Source organism: Pseudophryne corroboree, chromosome 3 (genome assembly GCF_028390025.1).
Source record: "Pseudophryne corroboree isolate aPseCor3 chromosome 3, aPseCor3.hap2, whole genome shotgun sequence".
Classification (NCBI taxonomy): Eukaryota; Metazoa; Chordata; class Amphibia; order Anura; family Myobatrachidae; genus Pseudophryne; species Pseudophryne corroboree.
Genome location: NC_086446.1, coordinates 59,349,960 through 59,360,577, shown reverse-complemented (window position 1 = coordinate 59,360,577; position 10,618 = coordinate 59,349,960). Strand labels below are relative to the sequence as shown.

Here is a 10,618-nt window from a genome sequence, read left to right as displayed (position 1 = left end):
CGGAGCCGCTATATCCCCATGGTCCTTACGGAGTCCCAGCATCCACTAGGACGTCAGAGAAATAGAAAGGACCAGTGACTGCTCCAGCTGTAGTGCAGCCACAGGACACCTGAGTCAGCTCAGCCTACAGCCCAAGCATAATAGCAATAATAATATCATTACAGTATTCTTCTGCTTTATTATGGGAGTGATAACATTCAGCACAGGGCACGCACAGGAAATGCAACTTCCTGCTGGCCGGCCTGGTATACAAAAAAATGTCCGCCGCCTTATGGATAACAAAGGACAGGTATGGTATGACTTGGTACATGTCTACCGTTTGGAAAAAAAAACCCGACAGCCAAGCGGATGTCAGGGCTGAATAGAAGGCTCCGCCCACCCACCGTCTCCATAGCTGCAGCCGCCGCTTCGTCCTCTTCAATCCATCACTAGAGGCAAAACACAATCAACAATAAGTGTCCAACTGTAGAGGGCATTATTTTATTTGACAGACTTATCGGTCCACGTCTTGCAAGTGACGGCGCAGAGGGGCGAGACAACGCGTAAATTCAGCCGCCATTTTGAAGGTGTCGGGCTATAGGTAACTATTATTATTGTTCTATAGCGGGGAGGGGACTGTGCAGTGATATATGATGGGGGATAACACAGCTCCTGGCACACACTGATATGTGGTTTTATTATATAGGGGAGAGGTGCTGTACAGTTATATATGATGGGGGATAACACAGCTCCCGGCACACACTGATATGTGGTTTTATTATATAGGGGAGAGGGGACTGTACAGTGATGTATGATGGGTATAACACAGGTCCCGGCACACACTGATATGAGGTATTATATAGGGGAGAGGGGACTCTACAGTGATATATGATAAAGGTTAACACAGCTCCCAGCACACACTAATATGTGCTATTATTATATAGCGAAGAGGGGACTGTACAGTGATATATGATTAGGGTTAACACGGCTCCCGGCACACACTGATATGTGGTATTATATAGGGGAGAGGGGACTGTACAGTGATATATGATGGGGTATAACACAGCTCCCGGCACACAATGATGTGTGGTATTATTATATAGGGGAGAGGGGACTGTACAGTGATATATGATGAGGGATATCACAGCGAGTTGTAGAAAAAGGATGATCACAAAAAGGAATGATTGCCTGCAGTTCCTATTCACATCTATAGATGTCACTATATATTTTTTTAACTTCAACTGAGAATTAACAATGTACTGCACGCACATAAAGCTTTGAACTACTATATTCATAGGTTAAAAAAATTATAGCATTTATATAGCATATTTGTAACATGGTCATATAATTAAATAAGAAAACCATCATCCTAATATCAATATTGAGTCCTGGCACCAGGGCCGTCTTTACGTATGGGCTCAATGGGCTCTTGCCCAAGGGCCCTAGGCGTAAAAGGGCCCTAAGCTGATAGCTGAGGGTCCCCTCTTTCTTTATCATCCACTAGGGGTCACTGGAGTACTCTTGGGATATGGACGGGCGGAGCCGAACAAAGGCACTGAATATTCAAATTTAGGACCCTCCCACCCCTCCATATCCCCGAGTACCTCAGTGTACTGTCTCAGTGTTTTTTCGGTGCTCACAGCACGAACATCGGCTTGTGGTATAGCCACACTTGGATTTTTATTTTTAATTTTTATTTTTAATTTTTATTTTTACACTTAGCACATCCCTTCCCAGTTTCTGGAAAAACATGGGTCCGGGATAGTGCCGCTGCACGGGCAGCGCATGGCGTGTCGGTCCTCACAAAGAGCACCCTCACAGCCACAGACAGCATGGCGTGTCGGTCCTCACGAAGAGCACCCTCACAGCCACAGACAGCCCACTGCTTCTACAAAGAGCAGCCAGGAAAAGCTGGACGGGCTTGCACAAAGAAGCCGTCGCAGCCATAGATTACTGGAAGCTGACTGGAGCTGGACGGAGCTTACACATAAAAAGCCCCGCCACAGCCAAGACTACAGAGCTGAGGCAGTCGTCAGCCATGATCAGAAAGGTAGGCTGGGGGAAACGGGGCGGTCAGCGCAGGCTGCCGCCCCGCTATGTAGGGGTTAATGCCTCCTGCGCATACGGAGCTCCGTCCGGCTGCACAGCAGGGGGAGCTCATACGCACTATGCCCAGCCGCTATGGAAGTCAGTCTGACACTGGACGGAGCTTACAGAAAGCCCCGTCACAGCCAGGATGAAAGCCCCGTCACAAGCTGGACGGAGCGTACAGGAGGTGCGGCACATGTCCTAATGGTGGGGTGTCAGGGCGGTCAGCTCACGCTGCCGCCCTGCTGTGTGGGGGTTTGCCGCCGCTGAAGCCGCCGCTGATATGCCCCGCTTAACTACGCTGGAAGCTCAGAGCGGCCGCACGTCACTCAGAGACGCCGGCCGCTCTCCCAGCGCTGATTACCCGGCACCGAGGTAGGACAGGCGCCGCCCGAGCCACAGTAAGTACCCGCTTTCTAACATGCACAGAGCGGCCGCACGTCACTCACAGACGCCGGCCGCTCTTCCAGCGCTGACACCGCACGCTGATGATACATGGCGCCGCCCGCTCTTCCGGACGGCTCCCCGGCGCTATACACAGCGCTCCCCTGCTCTCCCTGCACCCGTTCCCGCTGCAGGTAACATAGGGGAGACTACCGGGGGTAAGGGGGAGTAAATACCCATAGCAACAGCACCAAGGCTGCATGGGTTAATAAGACATAGTTTTCACAGAGCATGTCCTAAAATATGTTTCTAATTGTATGGATGGCATGCTTCCTGTTTCTGTAGGCTGCCATTTGATGTCATAAGTGTTCTATTAACTGGAATGTGATTATCACACTTTAATAGGCTATTAAGCCTATATTACCTGTATAATAGGCTATTATGTCTATATATATTAACACTGCAGCAGGTCCTGTGCTTTTCAGTGTATGCATGGCATGGGGGCCATTTTTAATCATTACAGTTTCTTCCAGTTTATAATTCTAGAACATTCCTGCCCTACATCTCTAAGCCACCAGAGGCAAAGGGGGTGTTAGTGGGAATGTAGTTCGGATTGCACATGTGAACTGCTTTTCACATAAAGAATACTCTGGTTTCTCTTCAGATCTAATAAATCTTTCGCCTGTTGCTAAAGATGTCCGTAGAGAGAAATAACCATGTGTTTCATAGCCTGGCTACGGCTGGCCTTAATATGCTTTTCAGCAACAAAAATATATATATGACACAAAAGAACTTCAACAAGTAGTGCAAGTGTCTTTCTGTTGCCTATTGTGGTGTCAGTCTGCATAGCTAGTAAGGCTCTAGCGCAGACTAAAAATAATTTTTAACGGTCCTATGTTAAGCATTGGCAATTCAAATTAAAACAGCGGTAACATCGGAGTCTCGGAAGTACTCCGCCTGCTATAACTAAAGATAGTCTTTTCAAAGGGCCAAGTTCCTTTGGGTACCAGGGTTAATGCAGAAACTTCGAGTGAGAAGGGTGCATTACACCAGCACTTATATAGTGCGGGGGTTTTGGGCAACATACATTGCTAAAAACCAGTGAGTCAAGGCCTCCATTTGTTTTTTAGAAAATATTAGTGGACTTTGACCACTATTTAATCGTTTCAAAATAACGCGATCCGCCATTGGCAAATGCGTCTGTGTTAAACATTTTAAAGACCCAGGATACATTTGGGTCATTAGTCTCTAGGTATGGAAACTATGAGATCACTGTTAAAAGAAGCTGCAGAGTATATCTGTAAAGCCTCTACTAACGCCTGTTTTTCATCGTAGCTAGTTCAGCACGACTAGGACAGAGCTTGGTTGGTCCTAAATTTGATATTCAGCCATTACCGCATCCAGTATCAAAACGGAATACTGGTACCGGCGTTTAATCCCTTTAGACTTCCGTTTTTCAAAGGCGGGTGTACAAAACAGTCACGCCTTGTAACGTCAGGACGCTACAGTCAGCAAGCCAGTGGTTTGATGACCTCTTTTCCAATTGTGGAAGCGCGTCTTTACATGTTACTTTGAGGGGTTTCCAGACTTCAATTCATGGATGTCTCAGCTATTTACAGATTAAAGGACAATACTGGCTCTGTCGACCGGTTTGGCAGGTTGCCATTTAGTCTCTGCTGGGTTTCAGCTGTCTTTATAATCCAAGCAGTAGTATACCAACAGAGTCAGGGTTACATATTCCCTCTGTTTGAGCAAAACCAGACGGCTCTGTCGCAATCTCAATCAGCAGGTCACTTACTGCAGTGGGGAAATGAATTTTCTGCGGTTAGTATTTGTTTATTGGAGCACAAAGTGGCATAATGGCACTTGATCTTCACAATGCGTATTTACCCATTCCGGTTTGATCTTCATGGGTTCTAGCGTTTGCAAATCGCCACAACCATTATCCATTTCGGGTCTACCGTTGCTTATCGCCTCGGGTATTTACCAAAGTTATGTTGGGGATGATAGCTCATCTCACATAAGAACTCTGTCTCAACAGAGTTTCTCTACCTTAGATGATCTGCTCATAAGAACTCTGTCTCAACAAAGTTCCTCTAACTTGCGCTACTAAGGTATACTGCGGTAGCAGATCAAGTTCGAAAACAATCGCATCTAATTCCGTCTAAACGATGTCAATTCCTAGGTAAGATTATAAATCAAAGACTTTTACCTACTACACCAGCAATAACAAATGTACGTCTAGTAATTAGTGCAAAACACGCACACTAGCGGTACATTGGTGTATTCACCTATTAAGAATAAAGATGTGTTTTCAATTTAGTTCGCCACCCTTCACTCGCGTTTCCCACAGAGGGAAAAGGGTGCATATACTCTGGACGACAGTCGCAGAGGGTCAGGATTTGTAGTTAAAATCAGCAACAAAGGTTCTAAAACACGACAGATTGCTGTCGATAAAGGTCCTAGAACTCTGTGCATTTTACAATGCAATACATGATTCGCTTTCAGTCTGACCAGGTATATACTCTGGTTTCTCTTCAGAACGAATAAATCTTTTGCCTTTTACTAAAGATTTCTGTGGAGAGGAACAACCATGAGTTTCAGGTAAATGTTTGATGCCTGTCTCACGCTGGCCTTAAGCAGTCAAACAAGGCAACGGCAGTTGCATACACAACAACCAGTGAGAACCAAGAAGCCGCATGGTAATGCGGCATGTGACTCAAATCCTCAATGGCTTAGAACACCATTATGTGAAAATGTCACATTACGTGAGTGGACATCTGTTAGACAGAGGATCTCACCCGTCAGGATTTGGATCCTGAAAACTGGACATTAAATCCAGAGGTGTTTCATATGTGAGTCCACAGAAGGGGGTTACCCTCAAGTATACATGATGGCATCTCGCCACAATTACAAAAGCTCAGTATGTGTACAAAACAGATCACAAGGGCAGTGGCGGTGGAGTCGCTCACATTCATGTGGTCATTCAGCATCGTGTATCTGGCTCCACCAGTTTCCGCTGCTCTCTCCGTTGTCAAAACGGCTCATAAGACAGTTTGTCACAGTCATACTGGTGGTAGCTCATTTCGGAGAAGTTTGCTTCTCGAATTTTCAAGGAATACTTGCACACGATCTTGGCCCGCTCATAATACGTCCAACCTGTTACATCAGGGAACGTTAGTTTACCCATAGTTACCTATGTACCTATTATCTATGTACCGCAGCTGCGGTTGACGGGGTGAGGGTGCAAACGCCCTCTTAAGAAATTGAGCATTACAGTATCGGTTATACTAACCATGTTACGAAATAGTAAGCCGTTTAAGGCAGCTCATTTTTACAAAATTTCGTGTGCTTACATAGGTGGTAAACCTCGGAAGTTTCCAACATCATCCTTCAAGTAACCCGTATTCTGTTAAACGGGGTGGGATGGAAAACTGCGTTGATCTGCACGAAGAGTGCAGGTATCTGTGTGATAAACTTATTGTCAAAGACGTTTGCCTCTATTGGCGTCTGTACACATCTTTCTACAAGGTGTCATCAAAGTTCACACTCTATTTATCCCACCTACAGCGCCAGGCGACTTGAAGTTGGGTTCAGATTTCTTACAGTTTTCATATTTTGAACCCTTTCAACAAATGGGAATTAAGTTTCTCACTTTGGAAAACAATTTTCTTATAGCCTTGGCTTCGGCAAGGGTTTTGTTTTCATATTTGGGTGCCTTGTATTCCAAGCCACCGTATTTGAGTTTTCTCATGACAAAGCAGATCTTCGGACGAATCACGCTTTCGTATTCTTCACATCAATATACCAATAGGGGTTTCCTGTGTGGACAGCACATTCTAGAATTCTGAATGTGGTACACGCATTACGCGTTTATATATGTCCCGAACGTCAACAGTACGTGATATGAATACGTTGTTTGTTCTCTATGATACTGCCAACTGGGGTTAGCCAGTTTCTTAGCAGACATTATCCAGTTGGGTAATAATAATGACTACAAGTCAGGTTTACTTTAAGGCTAAGTTACAATCGCCTGCGTCAGTAATAGCTCATCCCACAGGTCTGTGGGAATGTCAGACCCAGTGGGTCGTGGAGTGTCTAAAACGCGGCTATATAGCCTTCATGTGCACCATGTTTGTGCACGTTTACACGTTATAAATGGTGGCGCCATCAGCATCTAGCTTTGGGCTGCCTACTGTTACAAGTATCAAACAGCTCTCCCGCCCACGAGGGAAGCTTTGGTACGTCCCAAGAGTACTCCAGTGACCCCTAGTGGATGATAAAGAAAATAGGATTTTGGTACTTACCAGGTAAATCCTTTTCTTTGAATCCATAGGGGGCACTGGACGCCCACCCAGAGCAGTTTTACCTGGGTTGTTTTAAGCTCAAGGGAGCTTAGGGTAACAAGTTTTACTTGATTGATATTAAGCTCAGAGGAGCTTATGGTAACACATTTTCACCGATTGGTTCAAATTATAAAGTTCTATCGGTTATGGTGTCAACTGTTTAGTTGACAGTAAGGTTATGGGTCAACATTGTTGTTGTCCGTTATGTTATAGGTATTCTCCATTGTCAACCTCTCTATATCGTTCCTGTTCGCTCAGTAAAAAACACTGAGACAGTACACTGAGGTACTCGGGGATATGGAGGGGTGGGAGGGTCCTAAATTTGAATATTCAGTGCCTTTGTTCGGCTCCGCCCGTCCATATCCCAAGAGTACTCCAGTGCCCCCTATGGATTCAAAGAAAAGGATTTACCTGGTAAGTACCAAAATCCTATTTTCCAGGGGTACCAGATTTTTGAAAATCGGCCCTGGGGAACCGGAGATATCTGACTTCAAAGCAGTGGTCCCCATCCTAGCCTGATAATTGTTCTTCCCAGCCAGATATCTCAGGTTCTGTCTGACTTAGAGTTTTTATGAGGGTATACTCCAAAAGCTGGGACTCTCCCCTTTCGGTGGACACTGGCATTGTGTCTCTAATATGCCCAGAACTAGAGATATCAGCCTTCCAGCAGCTGGTCCCTGCTCCAGCTCCACACGCCCAATATGCAGTTTTAAATTTCCATTGGTGGATTACTCTGGCTCCTGAACTCTTATCCCCAAGTCCCCAGCACCTACTTAAAGCTGGGACTCTCTAGCTTTTTATCCCATTCAACGCTAAGAAATCTATTTCTCTATCGTCCTAGTGGATGCTGGGGTTCCTGAAAGGACCATGGGGAATAGCGGCTCCGCAGGAGACAGGGCACAAAAGTAAAGCTTTCCGATCAGGTGGTGTGCACTGGCTCCTCCCCCTATGACCCTCCTCCAAGCCAGTTAGATTTTTGTGCCCGGCCGAGAAGGGTGCAATTCTAGGTGGCTCTCCTAAAGAGCTGCTTAGAGAAAGTTTAGCTTAGGTTTTTTACTTTACAGTGAGTCCTGCTGGCAACAGGATCACTGCAACGAGGGACAGAGGGGAGAAGAAGTGAACTCACCTGCGTGCAGGATGGATTGGCTTCTTGGCTACTGGACATCAGCTCCAGAGGGACGATCACAGGTACAGCCTGGATGGTCACCGGAGCCTTGCCGCCGGCCCCCTTGCAGATGCTGAAGTAAGAAGAGGTCCAGAATCGGCGGCAGAAGACTCCTCAGTCTTCTAAAGGTAGCGCACAGCACTGCAGCTGTGCGCCATTTTCCTCTCAGCACACTTCACACGGCAGTCACTGAGGGTGCAGGGCGCTGGGAGGGGGGCGCCCTGGGAGGCAAATGAATACCTATTTTGGCTAAAAATACCTCACATATAGCCTCCGGAGGCTATATGGAGATATTTAACCCCTGCCAGAATCCGTTAAGAGCGGGAGACGAGGCCGCCGAAAAAGGGGCGGGGCCTATCTCCTCAGCACACAGCGCCATTTTCCCTCACAGAAAGGCTGGAGGGAAGGCCCCCAGGCTCTCCCCTGCACTGCACTACAGAAACAGGGTTAAAACAGAGAGGGGGGGCACTAATTTGGCGATATGCTTATATATATTAAGATGCTATAAGGGAAAACACTTATATAAGGTTGTCCCTATATAATTATAGCGTTTTTGGTGTGTGCTGGCAAACTCTCCCTCTGTCTCTCCAAAGGGCTAGTGGGTCCTGTCCTCTATCAGAGCATTCCCTGTGTGTGTGCTGTGTGTCGGTACGTGTGTGTCGACATGTAGGAGGACGATGTTGGTGAGGAGGCGGAGCAATTGCCTGTAATGGTGATGTCACTCTCTAGGGAGTCGACACCGGAATGGATGGCTTATTTAGGAAATTACGTGATAATGTCAACACGCTGCAAGGTCGGTTGACGACATGAGACGGCCGACAAACAATTAGTACCGGTCCAGACGTCTCAAAAACACCGTCAGGGGTTTTAAAACGCCCGTTTACTTTAGTCGGTCGACACAGACACAGACAGGGACACTGAATCCAGTGTCGACGGTGAATAAACAAACGTATTCCTTATTAGGGCCACACGTTAAAGGCAATGAAGGAGGTGTTACATATTTCTGATACTACAAGTACCACAAAAGAGGGTATTATGTGGGATGTGAAAAAACTACCATAGTTTTTCCTGAATCAGATAAATTAAATAAAGTGTGTGATGATGCGTGGGTTCCCCCCGATAGAAAATTATGGGCGGTATACCCTTTCCCGCCAGAAGTTAGGGCGCGTTGGAAAACACCCCTTAAGGTGGATAAGGCGCTCACACGCTTATCAAAACAAGTGGCGGTACCGTCTATAGATAGGGCCGTCCTCAAGGACCAGCTGACAGTAGGCTGGAAAAATATCATAAAAAGTATATACACACATACTGGTGTTATACTGCGACCAGCGATCGCCTCAGCCTGGATGTGCAGAGCTGGGGTGGCTTGGTCGGATTCCCTGACTAAAAATATTGATACCCTTGACAGGGACAGTATTTTATTGACTATAGAGCATTTAAAGGATGCATTTCTATATATGCGAGATGCACAGAGGGATATTTGCACTCTGGCATCATGAGTAAATGCGATGTCCATAACTGCCAAAAGATGTTATGGACACGACAGTGGTCAGGTGATGCAGATTCCAAACGGCACAAAGGTGTATTGCCGTATAAAGGAAGAGGAGTTATTTGGGGTCGGTCCATCTGACCTGGTGGCCACGGCAACTGCTGGAAAATCCACCGTTTTTTACCCTAAGTCACATCTCTGCAGAAAAAGACACCGTCTTTTCAGCCTCAGTCCTCTCGTCCCTATAAGATCATATCTGCCCAGGGATAGAGGAAAGGGAAGAAGACTGCAGCAGGCAGCCCATTCCCAGGAACAGAAGCGTTCCACCGCTTCTGACAAGTTCTCAGCATGGCGCTGAGACCGTACAGGACCCCTGGATCCTACAAGTAGTATCCCAGGGGTACAGATTGGAAGGTCGAGACGTTTCCCCTTCGCAGGCTCCTGAAGTCTGATTTACCAAGGTCTCCCTCCGACAAGGAGGCAGTATGGAAAAAAATTCACAAGCTGTATTCCCAGCAGGTGATAACTAAATTACCCCTCCCACTACAAGAAAAGGGGTATTATTCCACACTATATTGTGGTACTGAAGCCAGAAGGCTAGGTGAGACTTATTCTAAAAAATTTTTTGAACACTTACAAAGGTTCAAATCAAGATGGAGTCACTCAGAGCAGTGATAACGAACCAGGAAGAAGAGGACTATATAGTGTCCCGGGACATCAGGGATGCTTACCTCTATGTCCCAAATTTGCCCTTCTCACTAAGGGTACCTCAGGTTCGTGGTGCAGAACTGTCACTATCAGTTTCAGACGCTGCCGTTTGGATTGTCCACGGCACCCCGGGTCTTTACCAAGGTAATGGCCGAAATGATGATTCTTCTTCGAAGAAAAGGCGTCTTAAGTATCCCTTACTTGGATGATCTCCTGATAAGGGCATAGTCCAGGGAACAGTTGGAGGTCGGAGTAGCACTATCTCGGATACTGCTACAACAGCACGGGTGGATTCTAAATATTCCAAAATCGCAGCTGATCCGACGACACGTCTGCTGTGCCTAGGGATGATTCTGGACACAGTCCAGAAGAAGGTGTTTCTCCCGGAAGAGAAAGCCAGGGAGTTATCCGAGCTAGTCAGGAACCTCCTAAAAACAGTGCATCATTGCACAAGGGTCC

At 46.5% G+C, this 10,618-nt stretch overlaps 1 protein-coding gene, 1 non-coding gene and 1 pseudogene across 5 annotated transcripts in view; all 3 read left to right on the top strand.

Annotated features, from left to right (window-relative positions):
• Positions 1 to 271: 271 nt before the first annotated feature.
• Positions 272 to 10,618, top strand: part of LOC135054724 (gastrula zinc finger protein XlCGF17.1-like) — a 56,458-nt gene continuing 46,111 nt past the window's right edge. For 3 of the 4 annotated variants that reach the window (XR_010243557.1, XM_063958020.1, XM_063958019.1), the window contains exon 1: positions 273 to 580. The gene's annotated coding sequence lies outside the window, so the exon portion shown is untranslated. Of the gene's footprint in view, positions 581 to 10,618 lie in introns of all 4 variants that reach the window. The other variant, XM_063958021.1, reaches the window with a different exon arrangement.
• Positions 3,096 to 3,181, top strand: LOC134899949 (U5 spliceosomal RNA; annotated as a pseudogene).
• On the top strand, positions 4,973 to 5,087 carry LOC134899870 (U5 spliceosomal RNA). Its single transcript, XR_010173419.1, has one exon. It is a non-coding gene; the product is annotated as a U5 spliceosomal RNA (small nuclear RNA).